The sequence below is a fragment of the Pleurodeles waltl genome, chromosome 9 (genome assembly GCF_031143425.1).
Source record: "Pleurodeles waltl isolate 20211129_DDA chromosome 9, aPleWal1.hap1.20221129, whole genome shotgun sequence".
NCBI classification, from domain to species: Eukaryota; Metazoa; Chordata; class Amphibia; order Caudata; family Salamandridae; genus Pleurodeles; species Pleurodeles waltl.
Genome location: NC_090448.1, coordinates 512757849 through 512780501, shown reverse-complemented (window position 1 = coordinate 512780501; position 22653 = coordinate 512757849). Strand labels below are relative to the sequence as shown.

Here is a 22653-nt window from a genome sequence, read left to right as displayed (position 1 = left end):
GCAAAGTATCCCAGCATTCAGCAGACACTTACTGAACAGGTTTCGTCGTCACTTGCCAGCTGACATTCCTTTGGCACTTGTCATTGTTAGTACGCAATCACCATCACACCTTTGTGGGGTTGGAGAGTCAGGAAGAGCAGCTCCACTCCCTCTATTCTGGGCAGAGCTTGTGGCGAGAGGCAGGGACAGGCTGAACGGCAGCCCCGCCGGGGAACTCGTGCTTGGCAAGTAGGAACGCTTTTGTAAGTAGAAAATGTTCAAAGCTTCAGTAAGTTTTGGGTGGCTATCCAATACATCTATAAAAATATAATTAATTCGTGGTTGGACAATTTTTGTTTGACCTGTTTGGTGGGCACGTTTTAGAGAAGTTGGGCGAGTTAGTGTACATTCGTCTATGCCTTTTGTTAAGCATTAGCTCGGCTAAAGATACTGCCTAAAAAAACATACTTTTTTGGGGGGAGGTGGGAGGGGGGAGGGGCGTAAACTGATTTAAAGTCACGTTTATTTAAATTCTATCTTTCCTTGCATTTTGTCTGTCTGTCTCTGAATTTAGCCTTCCGGAAGGCGCTGAATGAATTTGTCTCAAGGCACTTAACAGGGTACATAGCTTAACCACCGACCGAAACATTATTGTTTACTGTGATCAATTAATGGAAGTTTTAATTAGAGCTGGAAGGTTAATTGTAGGAACGGAATTAGGAGTCAGATTTGAATAGGCGGGGCTTTATGTGCTTTCTAAAGAGCAGGAAATTGTTGCATGTGCCAATGTTGACCCATTGAAAGAACGGTGACGCAGCACGCGCATTGCACTTTGAAGGACAATATATTAATTAATAAATGCGAAATCATTTTTAGGTGATGTTGAGCGATGCACATTGCCGTCTGTAGTTGGGCGTGGGTTCCCCAGAGATTAGATACATTTAGGGGCATATTTATACTTTTTGATGCAAAACTACACTAACATAGTTTTGCATCAAAAAGTTAAGCACCGGCTTGCGCCATTCCTGAGCACCAGCCAGACGCCATATTTATGGAATGGTGCAAGCCGGTGCAAAGGGTGGGCTGGCGTAAAAAGAAATGACACTAGGCGGGTGGGGGTGCGCTATGGAAGAACGGTGTTTTGCACCAAAAAATTATGTTAGGCTGGTGAGAGGCAAAAAAAATGCCTACAACCAGCCTAGCGTCATTTTCTGATGCAAAACCATCCATACCACATGACTCCTGTCTTAGAACAGACAGGAGTCATGCCCACCACCCCAATGGCCAGCACAGGGGACCAGAGTCCCCTGGGCATGGCCATTGCACCCTGTACCATGCAGGGGGCCCCAAGTTAGGCCCCTGATGGCACTTTAATAAAAAAAAAAAATTACCTGTACTTACCGTACTTACCTAGGATGGGGTCCTACATTCTCTGATGTCCCTCTGCTTTGGGTGGGGGTGTCCCGGGGGCTTGAGAAGGGCACCTGTGGATCCATTCCATGGTGTTTAACCATGGAAATGGGTCCACAGGTCCCCTAATGCCTGGTCTGACCCAGGTGTTAATTAACGGTGCAAAGCAAGCTTTGCACCATTAATTAGCTCCTCCTCCCACCCATGCGTCATTTTAGCACGGGGGGGGTTGGGGATAAATGTGTGGCTATGGGGTTAGCACCATTTTTTAGATGGGAACTCCTACCTTGCATCTCATTGTCGCAAGGTAGGTTCATGCATCTAAAAAATGGTGCAAACTCCAATATTTTGACATTAGATGGATCTAATGTCAAAATATAAATATGGAGTTTGTTTTGCGCCGAATTTGGGTTAAAAAATGACGCAAATTCGGCACAAATGGAGTATAAATATGCCCCTTTGTGTCTATTGACGTACACTTGACCCTGATTGGGCTCACGTGATGTAGTCAAGATGGGAAAATACTGTGGCTCTTTTTATGGTGCCGCCTATGGGCGATAATTTCCTACGGTCCTTCAAGCAATTTTCCTTACAGGTTTTGAAAAAGAAGTTGAGAATGAAGCATTCTGGATCGGGAAGGGTTCCTTTTAAAATAGTCATCTGTTTTCCTCCTAAAGTGTTTCCAGATTACTTAGCTGTCTATTGTATGATAAGCATTTCTTCATCTTCTGGCAAGCTTGAAAAATCCAAAACTCTATTCCTTGTCCTTTCTTGGCCCCCATTACATATTAGATAGTGACATATGTATTACATAAATGTTTTATTCATTATTTAATGTTCCTATATTTGAATAGCTTTGTGTGGTGAAAAACAAGCTACGTGCATGTTGCCCTTGCATTGTAAGTGTGTGATGCATTATTTAATGTAAACGTTTTACAGTAATTGTTTTATAGGTATTCATTAATTCATGGTTGTCTAATTGCACGGTTGCGATATATTCATCATACTTTCGCTGATGTGTCATTAGCGCATCGTGTTACCAATTCTTTTGTAGGCTTATATTTGTACACATGTAAACCTGGTATCGCTGTAACCTAATGCAAATTAATTGACTCAGTTAGAGGATGTACCATATATGTACCTGTACACCTTACAAGCGACAATTTAGAGGCCGGCAAAGCTATTAAAACATAGGAAGAAATGTACACTAAACTATACGGTCAGGCTAACACGGAAACATTCCTAAATGAAGCTAATTATCATTTAGCTAGTTTATCTTGCTCTAATATTGAACAAGGGCATGACTGTTTGAAAAGGATTTGAACCAGGCTAAAATCTCTGGCACCTACTTTCTAAAGATATGAAATATCCCTCAGCTCAATGAAAAGTTTCCAAAGGTCATACCACCCTTTAGGCAAACAATTTGCAGATAAATGAGATTTGTAATGGTAAATCTGTTTTTAGAGTCACCGTTGTTATGGATTTGTTTTGCTTCAGTTTGTGCTCTAGGCGTTCCTAAACGGTCTGAAAACCCTAAAAAAAAGTATTCGAAACTTTTCTGTTGATAGGCACTTTTTAATATCCGTTGCTTTTTTGATTTTCATAAGTATTTCTGCGTTTGTTAAAAAATTGTATTTAATGGGCGTCACCCCCCGCCCGGTCCGGTGTTGACCTGCTCAGGCCCTGTACGTTGTTGATGCGCTCGGAGAAGATTGGTGAACTAAGATAACGCTGAGATAAGGCGTGTAACATGAAAGTGCCTTTAGGCCAAGACAGTAATTACCAGCAGCATTAGGACATTTGGCAGCCGTGTGATGTGCTGTTTTAGTTTGTAAGAGACTCTGGCCCTCATTCTAACCCCGGCGGTCTCAGACCGCCGGGGCCAGGGTCGGCGGGAGCACCGCCGACAGACCGGCGGTGCCCCGCAGGGCATTCTGACCGCGGCGGTTTGGCCGCGGTCAGAAAGGGTAAACCGGCGGTCTCCCGCCGGTTTACCGCTGCCCTTAGAATCCCCCATGGCGGCGCAGCTTGCTGCGCCGCCATGGGGGATTCTGACACCCCCTACCGCCATCCTGTTCCTGGCGGTTCGCCCGCCAGGAACAGGATGGCGGTAGGGGGTGCCGCGGGGCCCCTGGTGGCCCCTGCCGTGCCCATGCCAATGGCATGGGCATGGCAGGGGCCCCCGTAAGAGGGCCCCACAAAGTATTTCAGTGTCTGCCTAGCAGACACTGAAATACGCGACGGGTGCAACTGCACCCGTCGCACCTTCCCACTCCGCCGGCTCAATTCTGAGCCGGCATCTTAGTAGGAAGGTTGATTTGCCCTGGGCTGGCGGGCGGCCTTTTGGCGGCCGCCCGCCAGCCCAGGGCAAATCCCAAAATACCCTCAGCGGTCTTTCGACCGCGGAGTGGTATTTTGGTGGGGGAACTTCGGCGGGCGGCCTCCGCCGCCCGCCGAAGTTAGAATCACCCCCTCTGTCTGGTTTCCCCTAACCTCCCTCCCAGTGTCAGTTTTTTAACTGCATATATAACCCCATTGCTGGTCGTCAGATATGGCCAAAGTCTTTGGAATTCTGTGATTCAGCTACTGTTGCTTCTTCCACATAATTACGGGTTTCCCTTTATTGTTATATAAATCTCTATCTGGTTAAATAGTTTGCAGATTTCAACACAAATGTTCTTTTCTCAAACGGATCAAATGTTACTACAAATATGCACCTATTGTGTCTTGTCGCACATCAGCAATCCCTACTTACCTAGGATGGGGTCCCCCATCCTCTGATGTCCCTCTGGTGTGGGTGGGGGTGTCCCGGGGGCTTGAGGAGGGCACCTGTGGATTCATTCCATGGTGTTTAACCATGGAAATGGGTCCACAGGTCCCCTAATGCCTGGCAAGACAGCGAGCCTTTCGTATCACTCTGGTTCCGGGTTGAAGAGATTCAGGTCCAGTACTTCTCACAGGCAAGGAGGATAGCAGGCAGTAGGTCAGCACAGCAGAGCAGGAGTGTAGCAGAGCCCAGCGGAGTGACAGTCCTTTCAGCAGCACAGTAGTCCTTCTTCTTGGCAGAGTATTCACAGGTCCAGAAGTGTACTGAGGTCCAGTTCTTATACCTAGTGGTGCATTTGAAGTGGGGGATACATTAGAGAGAGTCCTATGAAGTGCCTATGAAGTGCACAGAGTCCCTGCCCTTCCTGCACTGGCACCAGATTCACTACAGGGGGTTATGCAGCTCTTTGTGTGGTATCAGCAAACAGCTCATTCAGGTGTAAGTGTCAGCTCCTCTCTCCCATCCTGCTCCCGATGGCCCATCAGGTTGTGGATGGCCCACCAGTCACACCTAAGGTCCCTTTGTGTCTGGATCCTGGAGGGATTGCACAAGAACCCTGCTGTCACCAATCCAGACATATATTCAGAGATAGGCAGAAGGCACCAGATAGTTAAAATAAGAAAATGTCAACTTTCTAAAAGTGGCATTTTCTGAATTATAATATAAAAAATCAACTTCACCATAAATTATGATTTTAAATTGTGATTCCAGACACCAGTCCTGGTGGTCCCATCTCTTCCCAATTAGAAATGACACTTATCAAATGTAATCCCAGTGTTATCCTATTGGATAGATAGGCCTTGCGGCAGATAAAAACAAACATAAGAGTATTTTACTACTAGGACATGTAAAGCTTAAAAGTACATGCTCTACTTTTCAAATACACTGCACTCTGCCCTTGTGCTAGCTAGGGCCTACCTTAGGGGTGACTTTATGTATTAAAAAGCAAGGTTTGGGACTGGCAAGAGGGTTAACTTGCCAGGTCAACTTGGCAGTCTAACACTGCACACACAGGCTCTGCAATGGCAGACTTGGGATATGTTTAAAGGGCTACTGAAGGTGGGTGGCACAACAAGTGCTGCAGGCCCACTTGTAGAATTTAATTTACAGGCCCTGAGCACAAGTAGTGCACTTTACTAGGGACTCATAAGTAAATTAAATATGCCAATTGTGGATGTGCCAATGTTACCATGTCTTAAGCAGAGAGCACATTCACTTTAGCACTGGTTAGCAGTGGTAAAGTGCCTACAGTCTTAAAGCCAGCAAAACAGGAGGTCAGAAGTCAAAAACGTTAGGGGAAACCATGCCAACGTTGCCAGGTCAAACAGTAGTTATGTTAAAATATTTCTAGAATCACAAAATTACTAAAGGCACTCTCACTTCAATACGTAATCAGTAGAGTCCTCAAGATTTTGTATCACAGCCTTCTAGTATACTCAAAGTTTGTGGCAGTCCCACAGTATATGTATGAAAGTTCCTTTCTGACCACCATTTTGTAAGCATTTATTGTCACTTGCCCTGCCTATTCTGCAAAGTAGGACATGACTGTAGTATACTGTATGAAGGGTTTTTAATTGTGCCAGTTGTTTCTTAATTTTGTAGGTAGCCTTGTGTATTTGTCATCAGTGTGTTGTACATAAGTGAGATAGCTGTTATAATGCACCTGTCTAATAGTACCCCCTCTGTTTTTAATTAAGTTTGGATGCGGTGGTGGAAAAAAAATTCTTTGTCTTTGAGCTCATGCCTGAAAGTGGGCTTTTTAGGTCAAATAAAGAATTTGTGCCAGGCAGACTCAATGTCATAAAACTGAGCACATTTATGAAAGACTTTTCTTTGAGATGAGTTAAATAATGCAACATATGGAAGGGGATGACAACGTACCGCTATACCCTCTGGAGGAGCCCGAACCTTTTATGGCATGTTCCTCACCAGCAGCTAGCCTCAATAGCACACAGGGCCTGGGGCACATAAACACAGCTGCTGTAGCAATAGAATAGCATAAAGTTAAATAGGATTTATCACTATACTTATACACCTGCACAGAACAGCTGAAGTGTATGTCATAATGAAATTCTAGAGTGAAGAATGGGCCACCAAGTAATCAATAGTTTGCAAGTAGTATGATGCCTAACAAGGAATGAGATTAAAATCCTGGAGCATGTTTTCAGAAACAAAATGTCTACTAACCTGCTGACTCATATTTAGAGGCAGAGTTGGCTGTGATCACTTTAAATGACTTCCGGTTATCTTCAGTGTTGACACTTGCCAAGCTACTCTGAATCCACAGAGTGGTCATCTTTATTATACAGATATTCTCTACCCTGTTTCTCCCTGTTCCCAGTGCTTTAATTGGGCCGGTACTCTCCGGTACTGAGTACCGGCACTTTTTTATTTTGAGAGGGAGAGTACCGGCATATCTCAAGATAAACGTAATACTTTTAATTGGAGAGTACCGGCACTTCTCGGAAACAAGCAGGTACTCTATCACAGAGTACCTGCACTTCTATTTTTCCATTTAAAGCACTGCCTGTTCCCTCTATGTCTTTAAGGGGGCCTGACATGCCTGTTTTATGGACTTTTCTGGTGCCTCAACCATTTGCTTCTAAAACTACATAGGGGATTCTTCTATGTAGTGCCATGGCTTTGCCCCCAGTATTTTATTAGAGGTGACCTTGGTTTGGAGCAGGCAAAGGAGGAATGGCATGTCTTGTGGAAGACAGAGGAAAATAAGGAGTTGCCTGAAAAGGCATTCTATGCCTTTGCTGAAAGTCAGCAAGTTACTGCAGGTGTGGTATGATACTCAAGATCCTCTGGGAAGGGTAACTATATGACGCTTTACCAAACCTGGCCTTTGTATTCAGAGACCTAACAATCAGTTTGAAGGCAGAGTACAGTGTGGTCAGTGAGGCTGGGGTGGAAAACGATAGTGAGGTTGTTAACCCTACTGTTTGGGACAAAAAGTATCAAGATGCTTGTATAATACCGCAATTTTCTCATTTTTAGCATGTCATTGTCATTCACCCGAATCAAGATTGTATCATGAGACTGCACCCTTTTTTTAGGTCGAGCCTCAACAGCATCCATACGCTGTCTGCAAGACCTATTGGATGGAGTATAGGACTTTGCTCCCGCCTGCCGCTGCCTGCTGCCTACCATAGGTTGAAGGCAGTTTTGCTCTTGTTTTGCTGCCTCCTAACTGGTTTGGCAGCGAATACGTCACTTCCTGTACTTGGCTCAGGAGCACCAGCCAAGTACAGTTTAATTATGCCTGAAATGTTTTTCTGTTGCTTGGGCGGACTATTTTTTTTTGTTTCCTGCGTCTTGTGTCTGTCAGTAAGCACTCGTGTTCATGCGCGCGGTTGGTTTTCCGTGTTTGCCCTTCACTTGGTCCTTACTTTACATAATCAGTAAATACAAGTAGTTGTGTTGTGCGTGTGTTTTGTACATTTTTTGTGGCTTTATATAGCATGAAATTGACCGAGGAAAGAATCCTCAACAGCGACTCTTCCCGCATAGTGGGAGACCTAATACTACAAGGTTCACTGCACCGCATAATGCTTTGCAGGCATTCCTTTTATAACACATGTTTGCACATAACTCAGCCTGTGGTGGTCCTAGGGCAATGGAACAACCACCAAAACATCCAGCACGATGTGCTCTTTCTGTCCAGGACATCTTGTGGGTCACACTAGGTTAGGGGGCACAAAAATCATAACCTCTACCTCCATTCAATGCACAATTAAGCTCGCTTATAGCTGGATCTTTGTGTTTTTTTTTTTTTACACACATATATACATACAGCTGAGAGGAGTTTATGTTCTAAGGGCCTTTTTTGTGACAATTTTCTGACAGCCTTCCTCAGCTTGCAAATGTATAATGCACTATACTCTCCATTATACTGATGGGTATTAATAGCCCCAAGGCACTACTAACTCAGTTGACTTCACTGGGACATCTGACCACGACCAGTGGTATTTTACCTTTTGCTAATGCACAAGCACAGTTTATTTCTGATAAAGGTTTAATATTTGCACAAACACAGTTTATTTCTGATAAGGGTTTAACGTACAGCATGGCTAAATATTTCAGCCATTTCACCCGAATCAAGATTGTATCATGATACTGCACCCTTTTTTTAGGTCGAGCCTCAACAGCATCCATACGCTGTCTGCAAGACCTATTGGATGGAGTATAGGACTTTGCTCCCGCCTGCCGCTGCCTGCTGCCTACCATAGGTTGAAGGCAGTTTTGCTCTTGTTTTGCTGCCTCCTAACTGGTTTGGCAGCGAATACGTCACTTCCTGTACTTGGCTCAGGAGCACCAGCCAAGTACAGTTTAATTATGCCTGAAATGTTTTTCTGTTGCTTGGGCGGACTATTTTTTTTTGTTTCCTGCGTCTTGTGTCTGTCAGTAAGCACTCGTGTTCATGCGCGCGGTTGGTTTTCCGTGTTTGCCCTTCACTTGGTCCTTACTTTACATAATCAGTAAATACAAGTAGTTGTGTTGTGCGTGTGTTTTGTACATTTTTTGTGGCTTTATATAGCATGAAATTGACCGAGGAAAGAATCCTCAACAGCGACTCTTCCCGCATAGTGGGAGACCTAATACTACAAGGTTCACTGCACCGCATAATGCTTTGCAGGCATTCCTTTTATAACACATGTTTGCACATAACTCAGCCTGTGGTGGTCCTAGGGCAATGGAACAACCACCAAAACATCCAGCACGATGTGCTCTTTCTGTCCAGGACATCTTGTGGGTCACACTAGGTTAGGGGGCACAAAAATCATAACCTCTACCTCCATTCAATGCACAATTAAGCTCGCTTATAGCTGGATCTTTGTGTTTTTTTTTTTTTACACACATATATACATACAGCTGAGAGGAGTTTATGTTCTAAGGGCCTTTTTTGTGACAATTTTCTGACAGCCTTCCTCAGCTTGCAAATGTATAATGCACTATTCTCTCCATTATACTGATGGGTATTAATAGCCCCAAGGCACTACTAACTCAGTTGACTTCACTGGGACATCTGACCACGACCAGTGGTATTTTACCTTTTGCTAATGCACAAGCACAGTTTATTTCTGATAAAGGTTTAATATTTGCACAAACACAGTTTATTTCTGATAAGGGTTTAACGTACAGCATGGCTAAATATTTCAGCCATTTCACCGGGGACCTGGTACTTCTCTAGCCCTTTTTGGGTTTGGGGGACATTCTTAGCTTCTGATGGCAGAAGAAGTTCTGGCAGTGTTTGTGACACTGCATTTTGTGTACTTTTGGCTCCACAGGGACATCTAGCCACAACCAGTGGTACTGCACCTTCTGCTGTTGACTCTACCGGGACATCTAGCCATGACCAGTGATACTGCACCTTCTGCTGTTGACTCTACATAGACATCTAGTAACGACCTGTATCACTGCACCCCTCCTGCCACCGACTCCACAGTTAAATGATATTTAAAAGGCCTGCTAGGCCTGAAAATGTGGAATACACTATGCCCTCAAGGGGATGATTATATGGTTACACTGCAATGATATCACTCTTTTTTATGTGATTATGCCCTCTAGGGGATGAATATATGGTTACGTGACCAAGTTTCTTCCAAATGCTATTTTTACTGTGGTGCTCTGTAGGGTCTGTTCAGACCATTACAGTCTAATGCCAAGTGCATGAAGGAATATACAAACACAATTTATTTCTGATGAAGGTTTAATGTGCTGCATTGCTAAATATTTATAAGGTCCCAAATGCGAGGTTGTCATTATCACTTACAACAGCAACAGCTTTAACTCTCGCTAATGCGAGACCTATTGCATTGCAAATGCTTGTTCTTAATGTTTATGTTGCAATGCACCATTAGAGTCATTGGCCCTGATTCTTCGACCGCCGGGGCGAGGGTCGGCGGGAGCACCGCCGACAGGCCGGCGGTGCCCCGCAGGGCATTCTGACCGCGGCGCTTTGGCCACGGTCAGAAAGGGTAAACCGGCGGTCTCCCGCCGGTTTACCGCTGCCCTCAGAATCCCCCATGGCGGCGCAGCTTGCTTGCTGCGCCGCCATGGGGGATTCTGACCCCCCCTACCGCCATCCTGTTCATGGCGGGAAAGCCGACATGAACAGGATGGCGGTAGGGGGGGGTCGCGGGGCCCCTGGGGGCCCCTGCCGTGCCCATGCCAATGGCATGGGCACGGCAGGGGCCCCCGTAAGAGGGCCCCGCAAGGTATTTCAGTGTCTGCGTTGCAGACACTGAAATACGCGACGGGTGCTACTGCACCCGTCGCACCTTCCCACTCCGCCGGCTCGATTACGAGCCGGCATCCTCGTGGGAAGGGAGTTTTTCCCTGGGCTGGCGGGCGGTCTTTTGGAGACCGCCCGCCAGCCCAGGGAAAAACTCATAATACCCTCCGCGGTCTTCTGACCGCGGAGCGGTATTATGGGGGCGGAATTCTGGCGGGCGGCCTCCGCCGCCCGCCAGAATTAGAATCACCCCCATAATGTAGTGTATTCTTGAGAAGCCTCATAAAGCATATCACACAACCATTTTGTTGTTAATGACTTTAATTGCCATTCGGGTGTTGATAATTTTCCCAGAAACAAATGTCATTATGAAATAATGTACAGAAGATGTCCACTAGTTAAATGTCAGAAGACTACTCTTTGCTGTGAAGTACAGCTAAAGCATCCTACAAGGTGCCTGTCAGTGGTGATCAGGTGAGGGTTATTAGAACGTTGTGTACCTAGAAACATCTGGGTCAACAGAACATTCATTAACATGATCAAGGTTTTATCTTTGGATTTAGGTTGTGTCATATAGCCAATTGCCAAATTATGCTGGTATTGTTACCTTTGGTATTTAATGTAATACAATAGTTTTGACATATTGCCATCAGAGATGCCAAATTGACTGTTTGTGGAATAACTAAAAGAAATGGCATGCACCATTGGTCTTTCTAACTCAACTGACAGCAAGATAATAATAGATTTATTGGAAAAAATGGGAAAGAAAACTGGCCTAGCTCGACCTTTAACTCCCCGTGAGGTATTCTATGAAATCCACCCAGGGCATGGTATTTTACCTATTATAACCAATGACCATTGAAATGGGAACAATACTCGTGAAGATGTTTGTATTCCATTCCCCAGACTACTTCACAATTGAACCAGGACAACTTTGAACATTTACTTCACAAACTAAATATCGGATTAGAATTAAGAGGAAACTGCATATATAAATATGGGGGCATATTTATACTCTGTTTGCGCCGGAATTGCGTCGTTTTTTTTGACGCAATTCCGACACAAAACTAACTCCATATTTATACTTTGGCGTTAGACGCGTCTATCGCCAAAGTCAATGGAGTTAGCGTAATTTTTTAGCGTGGACACCTACTTTGCGTTAATTATATGCAAGGTAGACGTTCCCGTCTAAAAAATCGACTCCGAGGCATGTGCGTCGGATTTATACTCCCGGGCAAAAATCACTCCCGGGAGTGGGCGGGTCAAAAAAAATGACGTACGGCCGCTTTTGCGCCGTTTTTTAGCGCCTGCAAAAGGCAGGCGTTAAGGGACCTGTGGGCTCTGAAGGAGCCCAGAGGTGCCCTCCCATGCCCCCAGGGACACCCCCTGTCACCCTTGCCCACCCCAGGAGGACACCCAAGGCTGGAGGGACCCATCCCAGGGACATTAAGGTAAGTTCAGGTAAGTGTTTTTAAAAAAAAAAAATTGTGGCATGGGGGGCCTGATTTGTGCCCCCCTACATGCCACTATGCCCAATGACCATGCCCAGGGGACAGAAGTCCCCTGGGCATGGCCATTGGGCAAGGGGGCATGACTCCTGTCTTTGCTAAGACAGGAGTCATTTCTATGGGGGTTGGGAGTCGAAAAAAATGGCGCAAATCGGGTTGAGGTGAAAAAATTGCCTCAACCTGACTTGCCCCATTTCTTGACGCCCAAGCCCCATATCCCCCTACGCCGGCGCTGCCTGGTGTACGTCGTTTTTTTTAACGCACACCAGACGGCGCCGGCGGCTAACGCCGGCTAACGTCATTCAATAAATACAGCGCCCGCATGGCGCTTCAGAATAGCGTTAGCCGGCGCTAATTTTTTTGACGCAAAACTGCGTTAGCGCAGTTTTGCGTCAAAAAGTATAAATATGGGCCATGGTGTTTTCCCAAGGATTATAAATGTGAATGCCACAGCACTTCTTACATATATGTACTGAGGGCACTCTATGTTCCAATTCATGAAATTTTTTTGACAAAAATCAGTAGTTTCATTCACAAATATTTCTGAGATAAGGAAAAAGTGGAGTCCATTTTTATCAGTGATAAAAATGTTCCACTCAATAGAAAGTGTTTTTTTAATTCCATTATTGTGAGTCAAATTGAATAAATACCATTAAAAAACAATGCACGTTGGGTAGTTTGAAACACAAAATTAAACATGCCTGCGATACAATACCGGAAACCTAAAGCACTATAGAAAGGAAAATGTTGGTATAAACGTTGAAATGAAAATGAGAAATGAAAATCTGTTTCTTTCATTGCGCACGCGCGCTGAGGCGTTTTCTCTGTGCCTCCGTGATTGGATTGGCCTGAGTGCTGCTCTGACAATTTCCCCAACATAATTATCCCCTGGAATGTCAGATGGGGCGAGTAAACATTGTAGGGCTCTGTCTTAGTGTGGATGCAGGTGCTGCCTCCACATCTGATTTGGCTGCCTGCAGTTGTGTGTCTCACAACCTTTGGAGAGTTCAGATATTGTTGCCTGTTGTGTCTGCCCTCTCCCCCCGCACTCCTCCATATCTCTTGATTACTATCGATGGTGTTCTATGCCAAAGAGGACAAATACTGTCAGAAATATCCTGAGGTACCTTATGAACATCATATGGAGGAGAGATTAGTGGAGGCCCTGATGAACCATGTTCAGGACTCCATAAATGAAGCTCTCATCAAGGCATTGAAGCTTTTTACTCACCCTCTTATGAGATTTGGCTATTGAGAATTAAGAGGAAGCACTTTTCCCGAGACTGCAGTCAGAAACAAACAGACATCTAATTTGGGCAGTGCCAGAGAGCCACATTAGGACTGGGCTCGTCGACTGAGATCCTTGCACACACGTCTGCATCAGTTCTTTAAGATCATGAATATAGGCCTTTCGCATCACTAGTCTCCACTGAGTCCTTTTCCGTGCCCTCTGCGCAAACAGCGGAGGTGTCTCTCTCTCTCTCTAATTCGGCTTATTCTTCTGACTCTGACCAGATGCCAGATGAACCCAAGCATTTGGGTAAGCGTAAAACACTGCAAAACGTTTCTCAAGTACAACTTACCTTGCTTTTTGATTGAGGAAAGGGTTTGACCGGGACATACAGTACGTAACACCATGCGTTCTGAATGCCCCCTCCCTTCCTCTTAGGCAAGGTGGTGGACACGCCTGATTTGGATCCCAATATGACGATGTTCATCAAAGGATTTGCCAAGGACCTTAAAAAGGGCCTGGACCGCACATTGAAAGGATGCCAGGACAAACTCCTGGACATTTCCAGTCCTATTACAAAGATCCTGGAGCTCGATGAGCAAGCAAAGGAATCCAACTCCCAACTGGATCCTGAAACAGTGTTAGAATGGGCTAAATGAGCCATATGTCTTTTGGGCAATGCCAACTGCGCCATATTTACTGAGCGTAGGAAGTCTTTCTTGATGCGTATCTCCTGAAGTTGGCAGAATTGACCCCGAATAAACCCAAGCAAACGGAATGTTATTTGGGGACAAGTTTGTGAAACACTTAGGGAAGCATGTGGTCACCTTCTCAACGTTGGATAAGGCCCAGTCATCCATGAAAAAGATGTTCAGTGGGGGCCTTTTTGTCAGGGCTGAACGCTATAGGGGCTGATGCGAGGCCATGGATTCTATACCCCCAACACAATTGAGGTAACAAGTATACCACATCTGGATTCTATCCTACCTGATCCAAGAGAGGTCAGGGTTGTGGCTTCAGAGGCAACACCCGAGACGATTTCAACGCAGCGGATGACATGCAATCAGGAGAGAATAATCATCTTTTCAGAGGTGGTTCTGGGTGGGAGGATAAAGTGGCCTGGGAACCCGTTTCTCGGGACCCTTTAATTTTACAGACAGTTCGGGCGTACAGACTAGAGTTTTACTTCTCCTCACAGCAGAGATCTCCTCTATATCTCATTCATTTTTCCCAGACAGAGAGCAGTTTCATAGATGTTGAGATTGGGGTGCTTCTTCACAAGCAAGTGATAACCAGGACGAGCCTACACCCCTCAGGGTATGTCAGTACAATCTTTTTGCTGCAGAAAAAAGGCAGGGATCAAGCTTAGTTTTCACTCTGAGGTATTTCAACTCCTGGCTATTGTACCGCCATTTCAAGATGGAGGGTATTCATTTGTTAAGGCACTCTTGCAAGAGAGCAACTATCTGGTGCGTCTGGATCTCAAAGACGCTCATCTAACTGTTCCCATTTATGCCCATCACCGTCGGTGTCTTCAATTCCGTTGGTGAGACCAAAGGCTCTCCCCTTTAGTTTTTCTTCGGCCCCTTGGTGTTTCACCAAGCTCTTGCAGCTGGTAGTGCAGTGTGTCAGGGAAAGAGTCAGTCTTGCAGCATCTGTCATGGACCATCCAGATTCTATAAGATTTGGGATTTCTGATAAACCCAGACAAATCGATATTGACTCCGTCACAAACCACAAACGTTTTAGGCTTCCAGGTAGATTCTATCAAATGCTGCTGTTATCACTGACGAAACAGAAGCCTATCAAGAAAGAGTTGAGGAGAGCCCTTGCCTCTCCGACTATATTATTGAAGACCCTTGCACGACTGGTTGGTCTGTTGGCCTCCTTTATCCATGTCATTTTTCTGGGTCCTCTTCATTATCAGGCTTTTCAGTGTTTGAAGATTTTGCATCTTCGCAAAGGGATATCCTAGTTGGAACAGATGTTGTTATCAGACGACGCCAGGACAGCATACCCTGGTGGTTGGATCACATGGATGCGTGGAACTGCAGGGCCATTTTTGCATCAGTCCCGGAAATGGTGATAGAATCAGATATCAGCCAATGGGGCTGGGGTGCGCCTTGCAGGTCAGTGGAGACTGGGGGCTGGTGGTTCTCGGAGGAGCTGAGTCTCCATATCAATTGTCTGGAGCTTCTGGCAGGGGCTTTGCGATTCAATCTCTCTCTCCCCACAAGATGAGTTGTATTATTCTGCTTCGCATGGACAACATCTCAACAGTATGGTACATAATTCACTTAGGAAGGACCAGGTCACGAATTCTAGTGGAGGTTGCCAAAACATTTTGGTATTTTTGCCTCCAACACCATATTTTGCTGACGGCGGAGTATCTGCCGGGACATGCCAACATAGTGGCCGGCTGGAACTCTCGTTTCTTGAGGGATGGCAGCGATTGGAAACTCAGTCCACAAGTGTTTTGCAGCCTGGTGCGCTGGTGGAATCCATCTTCTATAGACCTCTTTGCATCCAGATTGAATTCTCAGCTGCTGCGATTTTTCAGTTGGAAATCAGATCCGCTAGCAGCGGGATTGGATGCCTTCTTTCAGTCGTGGAAGACAGGTCCCCTCTATGCATTTCCCCCATTCTCCATGATTCAGAGAGTACTCTCTCATCTTGGTGACACCCCTCTGGAAGGTTCAGCCGTGATCATTGACAATGTCACTGTTGTGTACTTGGACGATTCAAATCCCATTCGGCCCGTCTCTACTTCTGGAGCCAACAGGACTGCCTCAGCCTTTGATAACTGGAGGGCAGTTGTTGCTCCTGGCATGGAGACTTTCAGGAGAAGTTGACAAGTACTGGGAGTTTCAGAGAACCCAGTGTTTTTCTTATCTTAATCTTGGGCCCCTTCCACATATTAACGCTACAAATCTTCTTGGAGGCGATGGGTTGGTTGGTGTGGTGAACAACATATTGATCCCATGGGAGCAAACATTAGTAGGATTGTCAATTTTCTTTCCAAATTGGCATCCCAGGGTTTGACTTACAGAGCCATTAGTAACTTCAGGTCTGCAGTTTCTGCGGGACGCCCTCATCTGGAAGGCAAACTGGTAGGCGAACATCTGCTAATCTACAAGCTTCTGTGAGGCATCAGAATGGTCAAGCCCCCACAGCCTAAGTATTCTTCATTATAGGTCATGGACTTTGTGTTGTATTTTTTGAGGGCCTGGCCTTGTAATAAGGGCCTTTCGCATAAACAGTTATCAGCAAATCTCACTCTCCTTCTTTGTCTGATTTCACGTCGCTGTGTTTCGGATGTACATGCTCTAGACTTAACAGGTAGAGTATTTACTCCTCTTGTAGTTCCTTTCTCTGTTTCTAGATGTACAAAGACTTCCTCTCTGTGCATTTCCTATCCAGCTTTTCCCCATAATCACAAATTATGTGTGGATAGATGTTTGAAAGCATATGAGGATTGTACTTGTGAGATTCATATAGATGCCCAGGGATAATTGCTAATTTCTCTACAGAGTCCCTTTAATCCATTATCTGCGGCTACCTTGGCCAGATTGGTCAGATGGTTATTGATGGAAGCTGGGATAGACATTTCTAGGTTTGGGGCACATTCTGTGCATGGAGCCAGGGTTTCTAATGCTTTTTGTACAGGTTGTTATTTAGAGGACATAATGGCTGTGGCACACTGGTCTTTGGATTCTACTTTCAAGGTATTTTATCATAAACCTATTGTTGATGTGGCGTCTGAAGTGGTGGATCAGCTTTAAACTAGCATAATCCGAAGCCTCCGTTCCTGACATAGAATAAAACATCTTCTAGCTAATGCATAAAGAATTTTCAATTCTATTAAGGACACAGAGGCAAAGTTTATCCCACCTGTAAGGTGAATTTGCTTTGTAATTCTGTTATTCTAGATAATGATGTAAATGCATAATGCTATATTGATATTGTTTCACATACCCGCCCGTTTGATTTATTGAATTAGGATGGGTATTATTCACATATTTACCTTTGTCCTTACGTTCGCACAGCAAGGGAACATGAATATGCACGAGGGATCCAGGAAGAATGTTTTTTGTTGACGTCTCAAGCCCAGTTGGCAGGTGGCGGTGAGAGTTCTTCGTGACAGAGCTTCATTTGGATTCCAGTTTCTGAGAAGGCAGGTTGCTATGTTCTCATTTGTTCACAAAGAAAGAGGAAGGACTATTATTTCAGAGTCATGTAGACATGGAGCAGACATATGTTGGGATCGCAGTATGGACTACTGGAGATCATGGGAAAAGTAGTTTGCTGTTTAAACGTTTTTTGATTGGCCGCTGTTTTTATCTCAGTAAAGAGAGAAAAGCATAAACCTCATATCCTTATTCTTATTAGAATTGAAAATTCTTTATGCATTAGCTAGAAAATATTTGATTCCTGTTGGTTTATCTCAGCCTTATAGGGTCTTTTTTCATCCACACTTTCACTCTTTCTCACTGTTTGTCTACCTTTCTATTCTTTATTCTTTCTTTTCTTCCTTTCCCTCTCTTGCCCTGGGTTATTCTTCCATAAATTAAGCCCTGCCCCGAGAACAAGTTTTTGTGGAATAAACTGTTTGGAATGTATTTTACTGGTCCTACTACTGTGCATCGTATCAGTTAGTGCCACCCTGCATAATGCTGTTAAAAAACAAGGAAAGAAAAGGATTTAGTGTTCATGTATAAAATAATTGCCACATAGTAAATCTTTCTGAGTAATTCTCAAGTATTTGGAAGAGTAAATGCTGCCAGGAGACACATAAAATCCTGCCGACAAAGGAGATTGCACCAACTGCTGTACAAACGGGTGTTGCCTGTTTTCTCTGTTACTTCAAGAGGTGTGGTTGCACTTAGTTGCTGTTGTACTGCATGTGAACCACTACCATGAAGGATAAACTCTGCCAGTTAGAAGAAAAGGGAACTGTTTGACTCTACCTTTTTTTAACCATGGCATGAGCGTCTTTCGGTTTATTTCACTTTTGCCATCTGCAATCTACCCTAAGTAAGTGGATGTCATTGCAAGGGTGAGTTGTTGCAGTTATTGTAGTTGTACTCACCAACTGGTCTGATTAGCGATTCAATAGTACCGCCTCTGCAAATTATGTTTAATGCGGTTAAGATTGGTGCAAGTGACGTGTGCCTGGACTCCTGTTAAATGTAGTGTATAATATATGCCAGACACTTCCAAACATTACTCCAGCAACTGTGCCAGAGTCTGTTTCACATCTTTACTAACAAGCAGTGATGTAGCATTGGTATCACGGACCCCAATGCACCAAAGTCATTGCTACCCTGGCACCTGGTTAGGTCGTTAACCATGGTCCAGCCATATTTGGGCTTCAGTGGGCTTCTCACCACCTTATCCTGGAACCGCTGTGCCTACTGCTCTAACAATATCTACGACCAATAGTGTCATAGAAGGAGCTACGTACTATTGTTACTAGTACACTTGCACCTCAATTTTCTTGAATGCTATCCAATGTAATGTTCATAGAGGTCAACTATGGTTAGCCAGGGGTTGCAGCTGCTACCCCTGACTTTCCATTTGCTACCCCGGGCCCTTCCCTTGGTATCGCCGATTTCAAGGATTCTGAAGACAGTGAGAGGAACATAAAGAATACAGACTTTGAAATCCTGTTTACTTATGTAGTTTATACTCTGACCTTCTCCTAAATTACTCAACAGAAATGAGTCCTCATCCAGGATCAAAGGATGCATGAAGTGGCTTCTGCTAAGTCAGGCATTTTTCTACATGGAAATCCATTCTCAGGTTATCAGTGATCTGACTAATGCAGACAATCACTGGGATTGTCAGTCATTTCTGAGAGAAGGCTCAGACTGCGAAAAACCACAGCAGATCTAAACACTTAGGAAATAGTCATGTCTTCAAACCCTTCCTAAATTGCAGCATTTCCATAGAGGTCCTAAGTAGGGGTGGTAGCTCATTCCACAGCTGTCTGTTTGGTGAAAAGTCCTTTAAAATTGACTCATCATAGAATGGATAGAACCTCTGCAAATGTATTCCAGACTACTTAGCCTGCATTGTCCAGACAATGTATTCACTTAATGTACAGAACCCTCAACAACCACTCTAGGATTGAGACTAATTCACAAGCAGAAGTTAGTATGAGTCTAGGCAAACAACAAGAGAGCATTCAATTTGGCTACATGGGGAGTGACCTCACCCATCTCCTTAGGGCATTGTCTTCTGCACACTTTTGAGAAGGCGGCTCTACTTTTGGATGAATTATCTCAACTCCTCCCACCATGGGCTTGTGAACTGAGCATTCAGCTGGTTACACAGTACCCACTTGACACCCAACCGAAGGTACAAGTGATCCTTTTCAAGTTTTTTGATATAGTGCTGTCTCCCCCTGTAGGACTAGCCAGGGGCCATTCCACCTCGGCAGGAATTCCAAGGGAGAGCAAAGTCTCTATATGCCATGAGTATCTGGCTTAACTCTTAATTCCGTCCTTCTGGACAATTGATATTACTCAATGCAGCAGTTTTAGCTGCCCATAGTTTCCCATAGAAATCTGGAGGAATATGGTTATGTGGAAAATATGTTTTTTTCACTGTTTGGTCATTAGATGGGAATGTCACCTGCATGGTTTTACAGACAAATACAGTTTGTACCCAGTGCAGAGATCATCATAGGCGTACTCTGGCTTAGGCCAGGTGTTAAAGGTTCTGAGACCCAAAGCATGGCATTGTGGTGTTGTGGGGCACACCAACATGCATTCCTATGACACAAGACAATTGTCTCTGTCCAGGACATTATCATGCAGTGGTGGTGGCAACACATCCAGAGTGAGTGGTGTGTTCACAAGAAGTATACATGACGAATGGTAGTGTAAATGTGGTGAATGCAATTGTCTTGACTATGGTACCATTGAGATCCATTTTTGGATTGCCTCGGGAAAGCATGTCACGTGATGGATGCTGAGGAACAGACTTTCCAGACTGGCAACGTTTTGCTGGCATTCCTAACCTTTCGGCTTCGTATCAGATAATAAAACATATGCAGATGAATACAGGGCTATTTTAGTTATGCAACAGCGACCTTTTTAGCAGAGACCTGCTGATTGTCCTATCCTGAGCACCAACATTTGACTTACTGGTAGCTATGGGGGGATGAAGTAAGTGATTTCCTTTGGTATGCAGAGTGGATCATTCAGGCAGGACAAACCGTTTTGTCTCTCTCAAAAGTGCTACTCCCAAACTCTGATGGCTGCCAAGTTCAAGGTCTTCATGCAACATCAGTTTAATGAGTTGGGTGCTCGAGTTTAAGGCACCAATTGCCACTACTTGCTATTGAAACCATCACCTGAAACAAAGACGGTGTTTGCTCAACAGAAAACAGATACACTTGGAAATGGAACCACTTTGACCAGTTCCTACACCCTGACAATGAAATCGAAATTCATTATCTCTAACACGATTATAAACGTGGGACTGAAACTTTGTTTCAGATTACTCACTGAGCAAAGAGGTAGTACTCCCCAGAGAAACGGAAGAAAACCTGAGATCCAGGGTTATAGTTGCTGATAGCCAGTCTCCAAGAGGTAAGGAAACATCATCTCAAAAGCATACATGGAGCTTCAGGAGAAGATGTGGGACTTCCTCCATACTGGAGCCTACCCGGCCTGCTAAGCGAGGGGACTGAATTGTGCCCCTGTAGGAGGAGACTGCAGAAAGAATACCAGCCTGTGTGTCTGAGTGGAAGAGGGATTCTTGAAGAATGGACAAGTGAGGGAAGCCAGCTTCCCACACTTCAGCAAGATTTTGGAGGGCATTGGTGCTCCTGCACAGACAACACTCCCAGGACTGAATGATTCAGTGAACTTGGAAAACGTTACCAGAGTGAGTGATTCTGAAGCTCCACTGTTAGGCCCCATTACAACCCAAAACAGAACCAACCATCTGGAGAGCCAGGTCAGTAGATTTGACTCCTTCGAACCCATCTTGGAGGAATTCTTTCAACTCATTGCCAGGTCTACTACATTAGGATCTCCACTTGATCCCCCACCTCCTAGGGCATGGAAAGAGCTAGGAGATGAACTCATTCTCCCCATGCTACAGATTTGTAATCAATCCTTGGAGTTGGTTTGTGCCAAATACATTGAAGAAGGCAGTAGTCACCCCCTTATACAGAAATCCTCAGTGGACCCTCTGGTCCTGAGTAATTACAGGCCCTTATCGATTCTCCTATTCCACTCATTACCCTCATAAAGGAATATGACATCAGGCTGGTCAATTATGCAGATGACACCCAATTGATCCTATCTCTTACTAACAACCGGGAGGTGACTGCAGTTACTTTTCAGAAAGGCATGTCAGATATTGTTAAATGGATGAATGCAAATTCACAAAAGTTAAATGAGTGCTGCTCAGCTAGCATAATCCCCATGACACTTCCCCATAACTTTTGCCCCCTCTCCTCTGGAGAAGAGCTGCAGCCGTTGGACACAGTCCACAAACTTGGGGTTGTATTTGGTGACAAGCTGTCTTTGGAGAGCCACGTCACAAAAGTAGCAGGCTCTTGCTTTGCACTCCTTTGTAGTTTAAGGTATGTGCTGCCAATGCTACTCACCCAACCTAAATCTCTTGGGATGCTTAATGTCATTCTCAGCAGATTAAACTACTAGAATGTCCTGCTACTTGGAGCGCATGAATATTTGGTGAAGAGACTATCCAGAGTACGAGTGGCAGTGGCAAAATTGTTGCTGAACATATCCCGTAGATCTTCAGCATCCAGAACCCTAAAGGAGCTGGACTGGCTTCTTCTGAAGCACAGAATCATCTTCAAAGCCATCTGCATTGTGTTTAAGGCATGACAGATGAAAGGCCGGAGAGACATCTTTGCTCCAGCTCTGCAAACTTGATTGGCATAAATACATTTCGAAAGTTAAGACAAGAAGGTCAGGCCTTCACAGTTAAGGCAGCTCAGCTGTGGAATGAGCTACCACCCCTACTTAGGCCCTCTGCCGAAATGGTGCAATTTAGGAAGGCTTTGAAGACCTGGCTATTTCCTAAGTAATTAGATCTGCTATAGAGTTTTGCATGTGCATATTCTTTGCAGTCTAGTGCCTATATGTTAGCTTAGCGCCAGGATACCAGTTTGGTGACAGTTGAGCTCTACAAATGTTAGAAAGAAAATAAATAAATAATTAAATCATTGGTTGGCAATGGCTAACCATCTTGCTCTGAAACCAGTCCCATTAACCTGCAGTCCCAGGAAGTCCCAGGAAATGCCAGACTGACAGAATGGCCAGTCTGGTTCTCTGACAGAATGGACAGCTCTGCCGTCCAATCCATAAATAATTACAGCATGCTTAGGACATAAGCTTTCAAACTGGCTCTTGGTGAGTGGAGAGATCGGGATTGTTGTTCTTATTAGGGCACTGAATATAGAAGATCAGAG

The 22653-nt window shown here is 44.7% G+C and overlaps 1 protein-coding gene across 7 annotated transcripts in view; it reads left to right on the top strand.

The window, feature by feature from the left end:
* The window catches only part of SYT16 (synaptotagmin 16), a 569077-nt gene that overhangs the window by 289843 nt on the left and 256581 nt on the right, over positions 1-22653 (top strand). Inside the window, exon 1 of one of the 7 annotated variants that reach the window (XM_069207389.1) lies at positions 77-242. The exons of 3 other annotated variants lie outside the window; for them this stretch is intronic. The gene's annotated coding sequence lies outside the window, so the exon portion shown is untranslated. Of the gene's footprint in view, positions 1-76; positions 243-22653 lie in introns of those variants that run through there. 3 more of the 7 variants (XM_069207383.1, XM_069207386.1, XM_069207387.1) reach the window with 3 other exon arrangements.